The sequence below is a fragment of the Triturus cristatus genome, chromosome 9 (genome assembly GCF_964204655.1).
Source record: "Triturus cristatus chromosome 9, aTriCri1.1, whole genome shotgun sequence".
In the NCBI taxonomy this organism is placed as follows: domain Eukaryota; kingdom Metazoa; phylum Chordata; class Amphibia; order Caudata; family Salamandridae; genus Triturus; species Triturus cristatus.
This window is the reverse complement of record NC_140592.1, coordinates 689,597,964-689,617,454: the sequence shown is the minus strand read 5'-3', so window position 1 is coordinate 689,617,454 and position 19,491 is coordinate 689,597,964. Positions and strand designations below refer to the sequence as shown.

General features: G+C 46.4%; 1 protein-coding gene across 1 annotated transcript in view; it reads right to left on the bottom strand.

Annotated features, from left to right (window-relative positions):
* The window catches only part of RAB4B (RAB4B, member RAS oncogene family), a 233,910-nt gene extending 228,299 nt beyond the window's left edge, over positions 1-5,611 (bottom strand). The window contains exon 1 of the mRNA XM_085625782.1: positions 5,508-5,611. The gene's annotated coding sequence lies outside the window, so the exon portion shown is untranslated. The remainder of the gene's footprint in view (positions 1-5,507) is intronic.
* Positions 5,612-19,491: the final 13,880 nt, after the last annotated feature.

The window sequence follows — 19,491 nt, the reverse complement described above, 5'->3', positions numbered from 1 at the left end:
TCTAACCTCAATCTCCGAAGTGGAGAGAGGAGATTATGTTCGTAGCGAACAGCCGGGTCCAATGAGACGTACACCCCCAGGTACGTAAAGCCGGAGTGGGAAGCCTTAATGGGAAAACGAGAAGGCAAGAGAGGAAAGCCACCGTATATAGCATAGACACAAGATTTGGACCAGTTAATAATCAAACCAGAGTTCTTGCCGAAGGAAGTGAGAATGTCAAAGAGCACATTGAGTGACTTACGAGGTGAGGTGAGGTACAAAAGAATGTCGTCCGCGTACAACGAAACACGGTCCTCAAAGCCAGGGGCCCACTGGATCCCTCTCATCGACGGTTCCCAATGAAGCCAAGCAGCCAGCGGTTCCAAAGCCAAAGCGAAGAGCAGGGGAGACAATGGACACCCCTGCCGAGTGCCCCTTCCAAGAACGAAAGGCCGGGAAACCCTCCCATTAACGACAACCTGTGCCAACGGAGCAGCGTATAAGAGTTTAACCCAACTAATAAATCTCGCCCCGAAGCCAAACTTTGCCAGGGCGGCCCAGAAATACGGCCATTCTATCGTATCAAAGGCCATCGTGGCGTCCAAGGAAACCAAGATGGCCGGCTCTGAAAGATATTCCGCCCTTGCAAGTACGCCATGTAGGCGCCGCAAGTTAAGGGCCGTATTCCGGTGCGGGATAAAACCGGATTGGTCCGGATGCACCAGATCACAAATAACAGTAAGCAGGCGGTTAGCAAGAACCTTGGCGAGGATTTTCAGCTCGGCGTTCAACAGAGAAATAGGCCTATACGAGGCGCAACGGTCTCGAGGCTTACCGTCCTTGGGAATCACGACTATAGTGGCTAGACGTTGGTCATCAGGGAGAGAACCAAGTTCAAGCGACTCCGAAAACATACGACGGAGAAATGGTGCAAGTTTATCCGGTTGCAGTTTATAGAGTTCAATCGGGAGTCAGTTGGGGCCCATAGCCTTGCCTGAGCGAAGGGAACGAATCGCGGTAGCAATCTCGTCGACTGATAATGGGGCATCTATCTGCTCACGCTCATCCACCGACAGGCAGGGCAAAGCAATATCCTTCAACAAGTGACGAGAGTCAGCCTCATCTCTGGCAGACACTGGGGAGTACACAGCACGGAAGTAGTCAGCAAAACACTCCACAATCTCACCAGGGTCAGTCACACTCACTCCCTCCGACGTCTGAAGCACGGGGACCACTCGATTCACTCTCTCCTTCTTATCAAGCCAAGCAATCAATTTACCCTCCTTATCCCCAGCATCATACAATCTACCCTGCTGTTCCCTATACAATGTCCGAGCAGCATCCGTAACAAGGGACTTATATTCGAACTGCTTCACGCTGAGGGCGTGAAGCCCGTCCTGAGTGACACCCGTCTCCAAGGCAGCCTCCAACCCCGATATCTCAGCCTCCAACGCAACCACCGCCCCGTTCTTAGCTTTCTTGGCCTCCACGATCAGGGATAGGGCGTGTCCTCGGAGAACCATTTTGAAAGCCTCCCACAGGGACACTGAGGACAAGACGGATCCCTCATTCTCAAGAAAATACTGTTCAAGCGACTTAATGAGACCCTTGCGAATCTTGGGGTCACGCAGGTACCAGGGGTTAATGGGGGCGATTCGCCCGGCGGATCGCATCCCAGTATCGAAGAGGAGCCACAATGGGGAATGATCGGAAATGCCCCGGGCCAGGTGCTTAACCTCCCGGACCCGGGTGGTCTGGGCCGCGGGCATAAGAAAATAATCTAGTCTGGAGAGACTCCCGTGGGCCCCGGAGTGGAATGTGTACTGACTCTGTGTCGGATGTATCAACCTCCAGCAGTCCACTAGACCGAAAGTGTCCAAGAACCCGCCGAGCCACGCCTGGGCGGCAGAGAGGGCTCTGGGAGGGTAACGATCCAACTCGCCAGAAATCACGGAATTAAAATCCCCACCCACAAGCAAGAGACTATCAGGAAGTTCAAGTAACATACGACCCACATCCGAGAAAGTGGAGGTCTGAAGGCCCGGGGGAACATAGACCGAAACCAATGAAAGGGTCTGCCCCTCCCACCGTCCAGTCAAGGACGCAAAGCGCCCTCTATCATCAAGAGTGACTTTGTCAATCTCAAGCGGGAGGGAAGATCGCAGCAAAATGCCCACCCCTCTGGATCCAGTGGTGAAGCCAGAATGTGCAACCAGTCGGTAGCCCCCCCTGTTCATAGCATGACATACATTGCCCACCAAGTGCGTCTCTTGAAGAAATACCACATCAGGGGCCAATCGGCGCAAATATTGCAACACAACCCCACGTTTGATACGGTCCCCCAATCCGTTGACGTTCCAAGACATCAGTTTCAACCCGTCACCCCCCATCCCAACATAAGAAGCTGGAGTCCCCGGGCACGCAGCCAGACACCTGAAACTGAAAAGGAACAAACATACCGCCTTGAAAAGTAAAAACACACAACCCAACAACCACTGCCACCCTCCCACCCCCACACCATTGCAACTCCCCCCACCCTGCACCCCTGCGGACTATACAGCCCCCCCAACTTGCAGTGTGCCTGTCGCCCTAACAATCCCATGCTACAAAAAGACCCTAGAGGAGGAAAGGACCTGTCCCCGCCCGCACCAAAACGAAACATTGATATACAAAATATACAATCGAAGTAGAACCTGGCTGAGCGCAGAAGGAAATTTTAAGGTGGAGGACCAAGAATCATTCCTGCTGAGGCCCTCCGCCCTCGGCACCGCCAGTACGCCCAGATCGTTCGCCCCGGTCCGGCAGGGAATCCAACCAGTCACTCAAGGTGTCAGGGCTTTCAAAAAAGATAGTCCGATCTTCATATTCCACACGAAGCCTGGCAGGAAAAAGCATAGAGTATTTGAGTTCCAGATCTCGAAGATGGCGCTTCACCCCCTGAAAGCCCATTCTCTGTTTCTGATTGAGTTGGGTGAAGTCCGGAAAGAAGTTGATGGAGGAATTTTCATATTTAACTGGGCCGTGCACCCTCGAGGCCTGCAGGATCGCATCCCTGTCTCTGTAATGAAAAAGTTTTGCAATGATAGGCCTCGGGGGAGCTCCTGGTCGAGGCCTGCCGCCCGGGACACGATGGGCACGCTCCACGGCGAAGAACTTGCTCAGGCCTGAGGGAGCAAGATGACTGAGGATGAGATCTTCGACCATGAGGTCCACCGGACGATTGTCGAAAGTCTCCGGTACACCTATGACGCGGATATTGTTGCGTCGTGCCCGACCTTCGAAATCCTCCAGCCGCCGGGACATCGTGTCGTTTGCCGATTTTAGGTCGCCAAGAGTTGCCTGGAGGTCTGATACATCCGTAACAAGAGTGGATGTCCTCAAGTCCAGCGACTGAACCCTCTCGTTAGTCTTAGAGAGATCTGCCCGAATTAACGTAACATCAATGGCGACCGTGTCAATTTTACGGGCCAGAGCCTCGTATTGCTGGGCGATGGTCTCCCGTATGCCGTTGATGGCGCCCATAACATCCTGCAGCGACAATTCCGTGGGGACGGACGGGCCACCACCGGAGTCCTCCACGACGGCACTCGCTGGCCTGGGGGATCCTTTACCCTGGGTATAACGATCCATGATGTTACTCTGGACTGGTCCCCCACGCTGGGATGTCTTGGCCCTCCGTTTCTCGGGATCCCCCTTGCCCGCCATGTTGAGCGATGCTCACCGGAGGAGTCCACCCGGACCGATAGCAAAGGGGGCGCCAGCAGATCAGACACCGACAGTCCTAGAGCCCGCTCGGAAAGGTTGAGAAAAAGGCACAAATCAGTCCAGTACAAAGGCCGGAGGACGCCCCAGCCGCGCGAAGTAGCTCCTCGATCAGGCCATGCAGAAGTGCAAAAGCGAAACTGAAAGTGGGGGCACGGTCATTGGCAAGGCTCCGATGCCGTTGTTGTTCAACTACTCCCCGGCCCCACAGTTCACCAAAGCACCGGGCACAGTTTCCAGGTGGGCCTCCAAAATGCAAGACGCTATATTTCAGGTCTCCCAGGTCCGATTTACGTTCTGAAAAGAGTTATGGATTCAGCCAAGGTTCATCTTCCAGAATCCGTCCACAAATCCAGGATAATGTCAGGATTAGTTGCGAGGAGCGGCAAGGGTCCGGGGAGCCCTGTGCTCACGCGACCATCTTGGATGCGCGCAAAGCTCCTCTCAGATCAAATAATCTTGATGTATAATGGGAGTGGGAGAATTTCGATTTTTATCCTCCCACGTTCTTTGAATATATGCCACTCTTTGTGATATGTCCTATGAGTACTTATTTAAAGTGGATGTTCTGTTCAGGGATTTGATGTAATGGATTTGGAATATGGTTTATCTATCGGAAAGTGTGATTCCTTTGAAGATCATACATAGATACATTCATTCTCTCCAGGTCACCAGTAGATTTGAAAGGAGAAAACTATTGATTTGTTGATAAATCTAATAGACGGTAATACTGATAAATATATGCCCACTTGGATAACATCTTGTAAATATGTATATTTTGTAAATATTAGAGTATGTAATAACCCATAAAAAGATGGATATTTTGTATGTTTAGGTATGTAAATTTTAGTTCACAGCATTGTGACTGACAGTGTTCTAAGATTTGTGTGTCACCCGTGTGGTCACATTTATGTGTAAAAAATACTTCTAGAAAAGTACGTTTTTAATTTTGATGTATTTATCTATGTTGTTTGTTCTGTGTCTCATGATTTATATGTAATATATATGTTGTTTTGTCATGTTTCAGCCCTGATGAAGTTCCCCTTGAGGGAATGAAACGCGTTGGCTGACCATTTCTTATTACTCCCAAAAAATCTTTTTGAAATAAAGAGGACATTTGAAAATTATATTTTGGTTCTTTGGACTGTTAGATACGTGCACCCCTAATTTTCTTTTTTCTCTGCTTTGATCTGGAACACAGTAACGCTGCTCAACGGCTGGCATACGGGGTTTATTGCACGACGATTACTTTTTTTCAGAACTGATGTGAGGTGCGGCAAGAAGGGCCCGCCGTTGTTGCTATCTGAATCACGTTTTACAATCCATATGCATTCTAGTGCCTTCCACATGTGCTATGGGATCATGCAAACATGCATTATTTCATTCACAATATACATCCAATCTTTCCATCAAAAATACACATTCGCTCTCATCTTTTAGTCTACTGTGATGGTTTTTATGGTTTCTTTGCACTCACCCCAACACCTTAGGGCTAAGGATTCTAAAGGGAGCACAGGAGGGAGGCCTTGTAGTCACACTCTGTGGGTGACAAAGATTAGTTATGGATTTTCATATTATGGCAACAGGTTGTCATTTCTGAAGTTTTAATTTAGTCAGGAGGTTGCATGGAGATGGTTTTGTAAGCCCACAAGATTTCCTCATCAACGAGGCTCTGAAAAAGCCGGATGAAATACAGTTTACGTGCCCCCTCCTTCGTTTAAGTAAAATTCCCCTAAGCGTGAATGACCCCCTCCAACCGTACTTACTTCGTCAAAGGTCCTGCCCTGTTGTCACCTACTGATGCTTGGGCTCCCCGGCTTGCACGAGTGCCCTCGATCGGCTCTGCAGCTAAATGGGTGGAATTTCGTGCTTCCGGGACGAGGCGCCGCCTCATCTTCACACGCCCACAGGGTGTGGTTCAGCGAGTCTATTGGTTATTCCTAGGTCCTGTTTTGTGACATGTACATGCCCGTACCGTGAAAGGCAGGATTTTGTCATGTTCAATAAAGCATCGATGTGCTGGTATAATTATGTTTATATTTATCCAAATGGGCTTCCCATCCCTCTGTACATTAGCGGTTTCTTAAATAAGGGATTCGAGTGTGATGCTCACATGCTCGTACTGGGACAGACCGGATTTAGTCATTTTTAATAAAGGATCAGCACAGTCTCACATTTATACTTGTCCAGACACTCTTCCATCACCTATCTACGCTGACGGTTATCTAAATAAAGGAATAGAATGTGATGGAGTTAGTATGGTTTATATTACTTATATCTATCAAGTCACATTCCCATTCGTCTCCCTATAAGGCTGGTTTTACCGTGGGTCAAGTGCACTCATATCTACTTAAAGTGCCCTTGACCTTGATTCTTTGAACAGCTTCTTGGTATTAATAAGTATTCTGTACCGGTATTGTTGATAGAGCTCATCGGACAGGATTTTGTCATTTTCAGTACGGCATCGGTGTACTGTTACCATTGTTCTTACCCCTCTAAAGTTCCCTCAGTTCTGTACATTAACAGTTATCTAGATAAGGGAATGGAGTGTGACGGAGTTTGTATGGTTGCATTCCTTTTACCCATCATATTTCAAAGCTCGTTGGTCTCTCTATAATGCTTGTAACGCTTGGATAGCCAGATTTTCAATTCACTTATGACCATTTCAGTTAGTATTATCTAAGGTCAGACATTACTTTTATCCATCGTATTTCAATGCTCGTTGGTCTCTCTATAATGCTTGGATTGCCAGTTTTTCAATTCACTTATGACCATTTCAGATATTATTTTCTAGGGTCACACCAAGCTTGAATATTCTGCACTTATGTTTGAATGTAACGCAGGGGAGCAGGGAAGAGAGAGGAGAATAGACAGATAGAGCAAGAGTGGTTAAGTGGCCGACTCATGCTATGTCATTTGTTTGAAGCATTGAGTTGGTTCCATGGTATCTCATCGTTGAGTCTGGACAGGTGGGTCTTGAGGTGATGTATCCACCGCTCTATTTTCAATAGTAAGGTTTTTTGGGGGGACCTTGTAGGGTTGATCTTCTCTATGATGTTCCACTTTAGATCAGAATCTGTGTGATTCTTTTCTAAAAAGTGTGATGTCAGTTTTGTCGTTACCCGTCTGCATCTGATCGTGCTCCTATGCTCATTTATGTGGATTCTGATCTTCTGTGTTGTCATCCCTATATATTTCAGGCCGCAGGGACATCTGATGACATATACCACGTTTGAGCTGTTGCAGTTTGTATGGGATCTTTGTTCCCAGGGGATTCGCATCCCAAGATCCAGAGTGCTTGTATGATATGTAATTAGGCATATAGAGCAACTCCCACATGGGAAGTGTCCCTGAACTTGGGGTAGATTCCACAATGTCCTTTGCTCAGTAGTTGTTTTTTTGCTCGAGTTGCTATGTACCACTCTATCTCTGATACTCCGTTTTTTTCGGAAGGAGAACATTGGTTTCTCAAAATCCAGTTTATTTGATGTGAGGATGCGCCTGTGCTTATTGATTGCCTGTTTCACAAACAAAGTTTGAATCGGTGTTGTAAGTTGTGACACATATGAGATTTGTCTTTGCTGGGCGATCTGATTTTTCTAAGAGGGAGTCTCTTGGGATGTTCCGTACACTTTTTTTGGCTTTGTTAACACTACGGGCCGGGTATTGTCTTCTTTGTAGTTTGTTGTCCAGATTGTCTGCTTCTCTTTTGTAATCATCTAGTCTAGAACAGTTGCGGCATATGCGCATAAATTGCCATACAGGGAGGTTCTCCCGGAGTGCTCTTGGATGCGCACTTTCAAAATGCAGTAAACTATTCCGATCTGTCGGATTCGTGAATAGGGATGTGGAAAGTTTTCCTTCTTCTGCTTCAATATTCACGTCAAGAATTGAGACCTTCCTTTTGTTATGATTCATAGTAAATTTCAAGTAGGGATTTCTCTCATTTAACCAGTCATTAAAGGATTCAGGGGACACTATTGGGTCACTCCATATGACCAAGATGTCATCTATGTACCTGATCCACATCCGTATCTTGTCTGTGAAAGGGTTTTTATTCCATATAATGTGATCTTCGAACCAGTCCATATATAGGCATTCCACACATGGGGCAAATGTACTGCCCATAGATGGAACAAAAGAAGGGAAAAATATATCATAGAACATCAGTGAAAAACATTTCAAGATTTTGGTTATTAACAGAACGCACTAACATGATCAGCTTGCTAACGTTCGTTAATTAGTAGACTTTTAACCAGTTTTTAAAGGAAGTAGTGGAAGGATTTGATCTGATCTCTGTTGGTAAGTAGTTCCAAATTCTTGGAGCAAGACCAGAGAACGCACGGTTGTACGATCTTTTCTTTTTGAATCTTGGAGGTTTCAGGAGAAGGGTGGACGTACTTCTGAGGTTCCTGTTAGAGGCCGATATTTCAAGTTTATTCGTTAGATAGTATGGGGTATTGTAGTGTATGGCTTTATGAGTCAGACAGTCTATCTTGAGTCGTATTCTTGCTTCAATGCCAGTTTAGCTGCAAAAGGTCGGATGAAATGTGATCAAATTTCCTAGAACCGGGTTAAAGCCTGGCTGATGCATTCAATGTGGCTCAGAGAGGAGCCAAGCCAACTTTGGGAAGTCCTGTGAGGGTCACCAGCCCGTATTCCAAGCTTGGGATAATCAGGGATTGAACCGCCGGTCTGAGATCTTCGGGGGGGAGGAATGGTTTGCTTTTCTTCAGTGTGTTGAGTTGGAAATTGGCTCCCCTAGTAGTAGCACTGATGTGTGCCTGCATATTTAGGTGTTTATCCAAGGTGATGCCTAAAGATTTGGCAGAGTCTACTATGTGAGGAGTGCAGTTCAGAGCAGTTAGGTGTTTAATCCAGTCTGGGGTAGGAGCTGAGTGATTAGGTTGGGTGATCAACAGAAATTCTGTTTTGAGAGTATTTAGTAAGAGATGATTCTGAGCTAGCCATTGTTGAGTTTGAGTAAGTGCAGTGTTTAACATTTTTATGTCCTCTTGCGAGGAGATCTTCAGGTACAGTTGCGTGTCATCCGCATACATGTGGTATTGGATGTTGTCTCTGTTCAAAATGACCGCAAGAGGTTCCATAAATAGATTGAAAAGAGTGGGCGAGAGCGTAGAACCTTGAGGGACTCCAAAAAGGACAGGGGTACTGGAAGCGAGGGCATGATTAACTTTGATCCTTTGCGTGCGGTTGTGAAGGAAGGAGGAAAGCCAGTTTAGGACCGGGCCCGACAATCCCATCCTATGTTGTAGGAGATCAATCAAGTTTTTGTGTTTGATGGTATCGAAGGCTGAGGACAGGTCTAGAAGGATCAAGAGACAAGGGACATTTTGGTCGAGGGCTCTCACGGCGTCATCAGCTATGTGAGTTAGTGCCGTTTCGGTGCTGTGCTCTGAATCCTGACTGATGGGAATCCAGGAGTTGATATTTCTCGATATGTTTGCATAGCTGAGAGTGAACGCATTTGTCAAGCAATTTTGTTAAAGTCATGCTGCTGGTAATAGGTCGGAAGTTGTTTATATCTGATAAGTCCGCATTGGGCTTCTTGGGGATGGGAGTAACTTGCCTAGATTTTAGGCAGTCTGGAATCTTTCCCTGTATGAGAGATTCATGAATGACTCTGGACCAAAGAGGGAGAACGGCTAAGATTAAATCTTTGTAGAGCTTGGCAGGGAGAGGATCACCAAAATGGTTTGAGGGTTTGATGGATGCCATGTTGCGAAGTAACTCAGTGTCATATGGTAGGAGAAAACTGCTCCAAGAGGCGTTGTTCTTGAGGTCCAAAGGCGAGTGTATTTTTGTGGGTTCTGCCACCTCTCCTGCTCCTGCCGGCAGTATCTTGGATAGCAAAGTTGGGGTAGTGTGTAATAGCTCCAGCTCAATTTTCATTGTTTTTTCAGCGAAGTGAGCTGTAAAATCATCACCAGTTTTTTTGGTCTGTTTTTGGCTCCATCCAGTTGAAGTCTGAAATGATCGATTTTCGCCAAGCGTATGTGTTTGTTGTAAACGCTTCTCATTTTCCTCAGTTGAGAGAGATTTGAAGTGGAAGGTGAGTTTCTCCAGAGTCTCTCCGAGAGTCTTAGATTGTGCCATTCATCATTTAGGGCACCATTAAACCATGGTTTAGAGAGTTTGACTGGGATCCTTTTGAGCTGTTTCGGAGCAACAGAGTCAAGAATGTTAGAAAAAGTGTTAATGTAATGCTCCGAAAGATCATCAAGGTTGGTTAAATTAGGAGGGGGTTGTAGTCTATTTTTAGTGATTGAGGTTATCAAACTAATGTCGAGGTCTCTCATATTGCAAAACATTTGCTTCGCTTTAAGGGGTTGTCCCTGTCTACCCAGTCCCTTGTCTAGGATGAGGAAGGGAATTTGAAAAAGGTCAGACCAGTCACAGGGTAGGATTTCTCCTATTTGTATGAAGTTGTCTTTGGCAATGATGAGGTCTAGGGTGGCGCCTTTATTGTGAGTAGGGCCTTTACAGAGCTGTGAGAAATTGAGAGGAAAGTCTTAAAGGAATAAACAACTGGATCATTTGAGTCATTCCAATGAAGGTTGAAGTCTCCGAGGAATTACGAAAGGGTTGATCCGAGCTCGAGCTAATGATCTCCATGATTTGCTCTGTGAAGACTAGATTGTCACCAGGAGGGTGATAGATCGAGTGTAGCACACAAACCTTCTTGTCTTTGTTCCTGATTTTAGAGACTAGCTGTTCACGGGAGGATAAGACCGTACTGGATGATTGTTTTACTCTGAGGTTAGAGCGATGAAGGCAGGCAATCCTGTTTTATCTAGTCTATCCCTTCTGAGTATAGAGTAGTCGGGAGGTATTAAGATGTCAAGAATTGGTGAGGAAGTATCATTGAGCTATGTTTCATTGATGATCATGAGGTCCAAGTTACATGCAATGATTAGATCAGAAATATCAGCTGCATGTTTCACAGCTCATCTACTATTGAGAAGCATTGAGTTGATGTGCAGGTTAGATGTGACCACTTCTTGAGTCAACGTGTTTATATGACGTAGGTCCTCTATGTTCAATTTCCTGAGATGAAGGCTCGGTTCCCTATCAGGGTCAGCAACGTAGAGGGTATGTTGAGAGTAGATTTGGGTTGGGAGACCGTTTTAGAGTCAGAGTAAGACCCAAGCAGGGTGAGAATGTCTTCATCAGATAACTGAGGTGGGGGTCTATGGGGCCGAGAGTGGTGGTTGGGTAGAGGCCTCGAGCTCCCGCTGGAGCTAAGATAGGAGCATAATGAGGTAATGCTTTTGGTAGAGTAAATCTTCCGTGGGTTGTGGATATCATTCCTCATCGTGTGGGGTGAAATCCAATGCTTCCCTGTCTTCAAGGAGAGCTGCAGAATGCTTTGCACCAACTCTTTGACTACCGAGATATCATGCTTGAGGTCATCAATCATCTTCTCAAAGCCATGATTGCTCAGGCAGTTATTCGCCGGAGTAGCCCATTCTGTAGGGGTAGGATCCACTTTTGTAGGGTTACTAGAGGTTTGGGTGGGACCATTGGCACAGATACATAGGGAGATAGGGTCAGACTAGAGATGGGGATCCGAGCTAGGAGTGGGAATAGGGAGAGACGGAGTGGAAATAGGCGGAGTAGAGGGTGGTGAGGCGTGTTGTGATAATGTGGGTGATTGTCTGTCATTGGTCAATGTACCGGCTGCACCAACAAGGTTCCTTGCCCTGAGATTGGAGGACACAGTGCATAAGGGGTGAGTATCAAACCCAACCTGACTATTAGGGTTGGTAGGGTGGTCATCACTCCCGTTATTGGAATGAATAATGTGTGATATAGGGGATTGAGGATAGGAGGTGAGGCCATGTAGAGAAGGGGAATTGGAGCAGATAGTAATAAGGTGGGAGGTACTCAGGTCAGTTTCATCTTCCTCTGCACGATACAGACTTGTGTTTTCCAGGTTCATAGTGTGGGGGTTTGGGATGGTACCTGTTAGGTTGGGTCATGCTGTGGGGAGTGTGTTGACAGACAGGAGCATGGGCAGTAGGGAGGAGGGACCTTCCATCACCTCAGGATCTGAGCCAGTGAGTGGAACATTTTGACTGTCGGTGGAGGTGTTGGGGTTAGCTAGACTGTTCTTGAACTTCAAAAAGGCATAATTGAATAGCTTGAGGTTCAGGTCCGAAGCTTGAATAAGGACATTACCATTATTGTAAAGGGAGTTAGTCAGCTCCGCCATAAGGGCAGGTGATGGAAGCGTGGTTAAACGAAAACCATGTGGAGTTTTGGTCAGTTTGGAACACAGCATAGAGGTGAGGGTCTTTCTCCACTGCGCTCTTCTGTTGGTGTAGAAGATGAGATTCGTCACTATAGTGCCTTTATTTAAGATATATGTGTCCGATATCAATGTTTTGGGCCATCTCTTGAGGATATTGTGCTTACAGGTCTTCTTAGCCTTTAATGATAGGTTGGGGGGGGGGGGGGTAGATAATCTTCACTGAGTTTACGCCAGATTGGACAAAGGGGTTAGAGGCGAGATAAGTATTGTGTGCCATAATAACAGAGGAGCGTCGTAGGCAGTAGTAGGCAGAGATTAAAGGCGTAGTAGGTGTAGAAGGCAGATATTAAAAGAGCCCAGTAGTATGGGAGGTAGCCAAATTAATAGGGGGACCTGGTAGAGATATTTTGAACCGTTAAATAAGACACTAAAACTGAAACTCAGGTGCTAGGTGTGGGGGAGAAGGTGAAAAAGATCACTCCAAGATGGGCACCAAAAGTTATAAGTGGAGCAAGCTCTTTCTCTATCCTTGGATTACAGAGCATGGAGCAAGCTCATTTCTCTTTCCATGGATTGTAAAGTGTGGAGAAAGCATTTCTGTTTCCCAAAGCAGAAGCGACAGGAGGGAACCAGCGTGACCCCAGGAGTTCAACCACAGCCTGCGCATCCCTCCTCATCAATCAGCTGAGGTCAGCATGTTCTTTTTGAGCTTTTCAGCGTGTCTGTGGATGTTTAATGCCTAGGGTGCGGCGGCCATGTTGAGGTCAGGCATACAGATGACAAGGAGTCCCACCTTTGGTGCCAAAATGCCTCAATGAATCATCAATGCACCTCTCACTAAAACCCCTATGCGCCCCTTTAGTGTCCTTGCAGCAAACCAACCCGCCCAGCCATTACCTGCACAAAAGTGTTTTGATCGAGTTTAGAACGGCCGCCATGTTGGAATCAGGCACCGGTCCTCCTCGTGTGTACCGAGGCTTCTTACCGCATTATGTTATTCCTCACATGCGCGGGTGGGGGGGGAATCCCGGTCGTGGGCGACATATAAGTGATGATATCTTCCCGCTGATGGGGGCCGGCTCACGATGGAGAACACAGTGACTCCGCTGGCCAATCGCCCTCCTCCTGGATCTCTTCAGCTCCAGCGGATAGGATCATCGGTATCCTATTCCAGCGCCTTGCTCGAGAGTCCCCACCGATCACAGTATCCCCGCAGCTTTCAGGATCCACGCGCTGCAGTAAGGCAATCTCCCCCACGGCAGCAGCGCTCCTCGAAAAGCACGGGTCCCAGCTTCCAGTGCAACTTCAGCATTTACATCAGCATCTCCAGGGGCCCGGGTTATTCAGTTCCAGCCACGCTGCGGGACGAGGGCAATGAATTGCTGCAGAGTTGATGGGGCCGGCAGCAACTCCAGTTATCAGCTCCACTTAAGAGTCAAGAGGCTCCGCTCAGCAACCAAGTCATCTGGGATCACCGTCGCCGAGTCATCTGGGATCACCGTCGTCTCAGAAAGGACCCCAGGTAGGTTTTTATCATAGTATTTTTCTTCTCCTAGTTTAATATTGATAGTTGAGTTCCGAAAGAGATACTCCGTGTGGGTATGTCGTCTCACAGGGTGGATGGGGGCATAAACAGGGATATTCACAGAAATAGTAAGCTCCGGAGCTTCTTAGGTGAGCTCCAGCTCGGCGGCCATCTTCCAGAACCTAGTTCCAGAGGGAGCAACCATTAAATCATTGAAAGGGTATTCTTTTGGTTAAAATAGTTGGAACGGCTGCCTTCCCACATTGTCTGATTGGAAGGCAGCAGTCCTAACCTCGTCAAAGAGTGGGATGGGGTCAGTGAGACTGCTGACCCTACCCCACTCTGTGACTAGGTGCCACTGATTGACACTCTGCCTGGGCACTTCAGGGCTTAAAACTGAAGCAAGGCAAGGGGGAGGGCCTCGAGGCACTTTTGCCAGACTGAGAAGGTCACGCCTACAGGGCTATGAAATTCTCAGCCTGGCAATGTCCAGCTCAGGTAGCCAGGAGTCTGCACATTTAGCACATGTCCAGCTCCTGCCTGTCTGCCTGAACAAGAAGAGTGTCTGTCAGGCTGGCCTTTGTTTCGCCGCAAGACCCATTGATTTTAAGGCTGCCCCCTATTTACAAGGGTGGCGTAAATAGGAGGCAGTGCCAAAATTAAGACTAGAGAAGTTCTGGTTTTAACATGGTGAAACAAGGAGAAATGCTTATTTTCTCCTCCTTTTTGCTGTTTCTATGTGTGCTGTATTGTGCCAACCCTTCCAAGTGCCATGCATCTTATGTTGAATTAACGCTTTTTAGGTCCACTCTCCGCACCACTACAAGGACGGTGATGGTCACTCAAATCAGCAGATTAGAGAAGCTGAGCTAGCATATCATCTCTCTCCATGCTGCTTAGGGCTGTTTGACTTTTTTCCCCCTCCAGTTGGCAATGGCCGATCGGCTCACGGCACCTTTTCCAGGATCATGTAAATTAATAATGCAACTGCTTTAGCCCTGTCCACAATGAGGTAGCATCCTGGAACTGTTGATAGCACAGATATAATACTGTTGCACGCTACGTTGTCCACCCACCACAGGACTTAAACCTCTAGAATAAGTAAGTGCCTAAGCAATCTACAGATCGGCCTTGTTTGCCATTGATCCCGCTGCTGCACAGAACTTGGTATCAGAGTTGCTGGTGTGTTGACATTGCCAGAACCAAAAAGGCAGGGACTCTTCAAGGCCGAATGGTGAGTGAAGAAGAGCATCATACCTTGAGTCTAAGAACAGATTGCAGAAACAGCTATAGGCCAGTTTTACGCGAAATAACGGACACATGCATTCCTACTCAAACAATGTCATTGCTAATACGTGAGTGTTTGAAAAGCACTTGAAATCTTGTTAGAAAATGAGGCATGGGCTATTATGCAGCTTGGACATAGGGTTGTTTCTGAAAGCTGTTTAGCAGGTGGTACAGTCCACTCAAATGTTTCTTGGCCTTAAAGGTTAGTAATACATACTATATAGGGCATAGCTGCCAAGGTATGAGATTGCTTATGTGTGACGTTTTTATAGTTTCAGTGTGACTATGAGTGACATTCAATGGCCAAATGTGTGACACTTAAGAGTGACACTTTCTTGTGAGTAAAATCAAGTAATGCAGTCCACGGAGAAAGATAATATCAGAAGTTACACCCATATGAGCAACGAGAAACTAAGGTCTTGAAACTAGTGCCAAGCATCTGAAATAGAAGGGCACTAACTTCTCTTTCATGCGTTTCATTTGTTTTTATTGAGCTCCTCATACCACTGTAGGGTGTCAGAGCACTTTACATCATACATACATTATGCAGAGACAACTAATTGTATGTGTGTATAGCTCTTTGGGAAATGTTACATATGACAGCGAGGATTTCAAGTTGTAAGAATCCTATGCCATCCATACTAGTAGGCAGTATATTTTTTAAGTGTTTGATGCAGAGAAGTACACACTCAGGATTTAAAACGTACCTCAGTGTTTGGCTGTACTATAAAAAGAATGTATTTGTACCCAAACAAAACCAATTAACAACATTAGGATAATTAAAGACTGGAGGGAAAAATAACATTGTATATACCATGCAGTTTGATTGCAGCGCCTTGATGGGCGTTCATATGTTATTGTGATATTAGGATTGTAACTTATAAACTGCAAGTAACCCAAGGAGCTCTGTGACAAAATGCAGCAACTCACTCAGATAGACACATAAGATGCAGTTTAGTGAACTGCATGGTACACGGTCTTCGCAGCAGGCACATTCACCCTCTGCGCTACTTCATAATCAATGAGATCTGCCAATAGACAACATGCTGATCTCCATCCAGCAGGAACAATATTTACTTGTGTTATATTGACATTATTACAGTTTCCTGAAAACATCTGAACACTCAAAGAAAACTAACTTCAGCCCTTCTAGTCATGCTGGTGAATCAAAACTGCCTGGAGAGAAGAAAACTCGGCCCTGTCAGCAGGACGTTTTTTGGCTTACCTCATTACCTGTGCACCTCAGAATCTTGCACCTCTGTGCTGCTTCAGCCTTGAGCCCATGAGCCATACAGACTGCAGACAGTTGCGGTGATATGCTCGGAGTGGGGGCACTGCTGTCTTAATAGAGATCTGCAGCGTATGTGCCTTTTTTTGGTCTCGGGACCATCCGGTCTGCCGAAGGCAGAACCGGAAGTCGAGAGATTTAATGTTTTGGGGAAGAGGGGCTTGAACCCGCCCCTCTTCTCCCCTGTTCTCCATTGGCTGGCCTCTTCAATGCTGGCCAGCCATTGGAGAAGAGGTCCCGTCACTTTAATGTTTTGGAGAAGAGGGGCTTGAACCCGCCCCTCTTCTCCCCTGTTCTCCATTGGCTGGCCTCTTCAATGCTGGCCAGCCATTGGAGAAGAGGTCCCGTCACTCCGATCAGGCCTCGTCCTTTTCGGATCGGGGGGCGTGTTTTTTGCAAGAAGTCTCATTCTCTCCTCCAGCCAATGGCTGGAGGAGATAACAGCAAAACACGCCCCCGAATCCGAAAAGGACGCTGCGTTTCTCCGAGGCATTTCTGCTCTGCCTCGGAGAAAGGCGGTGGTGTCTTCCGGTGCCCTCGGCTTGTTCCTCTTTACTTGTTTTTCACTGTACGAGTGCTGCCTTGCCTAAAAAAACACGGCCAGAGTCCCAGACCCTGTAGCATTTTAGAACGAACAAGTAAACGGATCCCCATTGTCTTGTCCTTACCTTTACTGGGGAAAACCACGGACTATTTCTGAACAATTCATGTAATCCAGGTCAGTTATTTAGCGTCCGTTTATATTTCACGTTTTACTAATCTTGCACTCTTAGTATTCGCTGTTCCCACTAATGTTTCTGTAAATTTTATTTTCCTCTGGCATTACTGTTGAAATGAGCCTCCGAGTGTTTATAAAGACTTCGAGAGCGCGCTCTGGTGTTCAGACTCGAGGCAGTGCGAGTTTCGTGCAGTGTCCCTCAGTTGGTCAAAAAGTTGTTCAGAATATAGGGACATCCAATTCTCGGCTTTTTTAGAGTACATTCATCCATTTGCAAAGCACTGTCCAGGCTGGTTATAGGTGCATGTCTTGTGTTGCATCTAGATTCAGTCAGTCAGTCTGAGGAAATATGAATTTTGTGATCAGTTATGTCCCCTATCGTAGACCCCAACGGCTCCATGTGCATGCTATAAGTACATGTATGTTCCCTCCTGCTCCAGTTTTGAAGACGCAAATATATGTGCGTCCACCGTCAACATGTCCTCTTTTAGATCCACCATGAATGGGTCAGATATTCCATTCCTAAGTATGAAAGGCCACCGACTTTATGTGGTTCACTTTCCACATTTTACAGATTCAGGCGAGTAGGCCCGAATTTTGTCATCAAGCCTTTTCCTGCCTTCTGCTTCTGAAAGCTCCAGTCTGAGCCTGCATCTGTATCCATGAACTTTGTCCTACTCCCTGCGCGGCTAACGGTGCCTGATCCAGCCTGTCGCCTGCCAAAAACTGTATTTCACCTTCAAGATTATCTACTCCGCTCCTCATCCGATGCATTCCTGTCTAGTAGTTTAGGTAAACATTCCTCCAGCTACCGTGCAAAGGGCCAGGCCTCGCTGTCCTCGTGCAAGTAATTCATAGCCCCGTTACCATGGAATATTCCTACCCCCTCGCATCTAGTGTAGACACTTAGACGCTTGTACACGCACTAACAGTCAGTATAGAATAGATTCTATCCTAGAGACCTCTCCTTTTGGATAACACAGTTCTTTAAACATAGGATATTAGATATGATTTGGGATTAGGTTGACATGACCCCCAGACTTCTGTCTCCACATGTAGAGCTAAATGTCAAGTCCCCTTCACCCTCTAGTTGCACGTCAATCACACGTCATGCGGCTGCGCGCGCATCTCTGCCAAATATTTCTGCTGACATTGCAGGATTCTTTTATGGATCCACCCACTTGTGACATCATGTATGATGACGTTTATTAAATTACGCCCATACATCCGCCTCTATTAGTTACGTATGCACCTTTTATCTATACTATCAGCTGTTACGCCTCTTGCATCTGTTTTACTGTAATGTATTTTCTATAAAACTGCCTATCTGTCAATAATGTATGCCCTTCCTTCCTGAACTTTCGTGGTGATGGAATAGAAAGCCTACAATTCGAATTGTATTCCTTTGTATAGGAATAAAGCCTTTTAAACCCTCTAATACCACGGATTCTGCCTCTTATATTTACTGAGTTATTCTTAATAGACTTTACCGCATAAAAAATAGTACCGGTAATGAAATATTTACCACATAAATTGGCGCCCGAATAGGGACACTTTCTCATCTCACGCGCCGGCGGTACGTTGCAGGCCCGGTCTCCTGCCACAGCTGAACGGACAAAAACGCGTACCTGCAGGATTTCCTGTATCTCCCTCTGGCCAAGCGGGGACGACTGAGGCTGCGATCAACACCCAGACGAGGCGGTGAGAAGTGCGAAGTATCCCGACCAGAGCCTAGCTGAGAGAGCAAGATCCGAGGTATACAGAGGCCCACCAGGTTCCGAAGTTCCGAGTCCAGTCGAGTCGAGTCGAGTCCGGTCCAGTTTCAGTTCCGTTCCGAGGCCTTCCGTTCCGAGCTACCCGGTGAGTACCATTACCGGGGAGGCATTTAACGTGCACATAGTCTGTGCCGGTCAAGACGGGTTTGGGTACACAAATCCGGTCTGCACTGTTTTAGCAGTGTATCTGTACTGTTTAGCAGTATATATAGTATGTCTTGCATATAAATAAGTACTATCTAGTGTCAGTATTATGTCAGTAACTAGTTTTCTATTAGTTATCATTGTTCGTAAAACTATTAAGTGTTAAATATTTTAAAATACGTTCTATATATTGTGGTGTGAATGACTGTTCATTATTGTGTTTTCTTGTATAAAGTGTGTTCTAGTAATAAGGTCTAAAAATGCCGCTCTTTTCGAAACTAAGACAGATCAAAACTAGAAAAGGAGTACTCGAAGAAGCTGTTCCCATCCCACCTAGGGACACTCCAGGGTACTTTATGTATCATAAGCATGGCCTAGATGCCGTATTATTTCTTGATTTATGGGTGGACTACACCAAAGAATTACCAGAGAGTCAGAGATGGCCCGCAGCGGGGACCTGGGATGCAGATTGCATCATGAGAGTAGAAGAAGAATTATGGAAAAAGAAAGCCAGACAGTCACAGAAAGATGCCATTGAATTATGGCGTAAAGAATCATATAGACGTACAGAAAAAGCACTCAGACAGGAAGAGAAAGGAAGAGAGAATTCAAATAAAACCCGAGAAAATCTATTACTTGAGGAAGGTACCCGAGTAAAATCAGAACAAGTAGATAGACAAAGAAACACTCTTATGAATGGTATGTATCCTCTTCTGGCCGAAGGGTTACCTAAGGCTA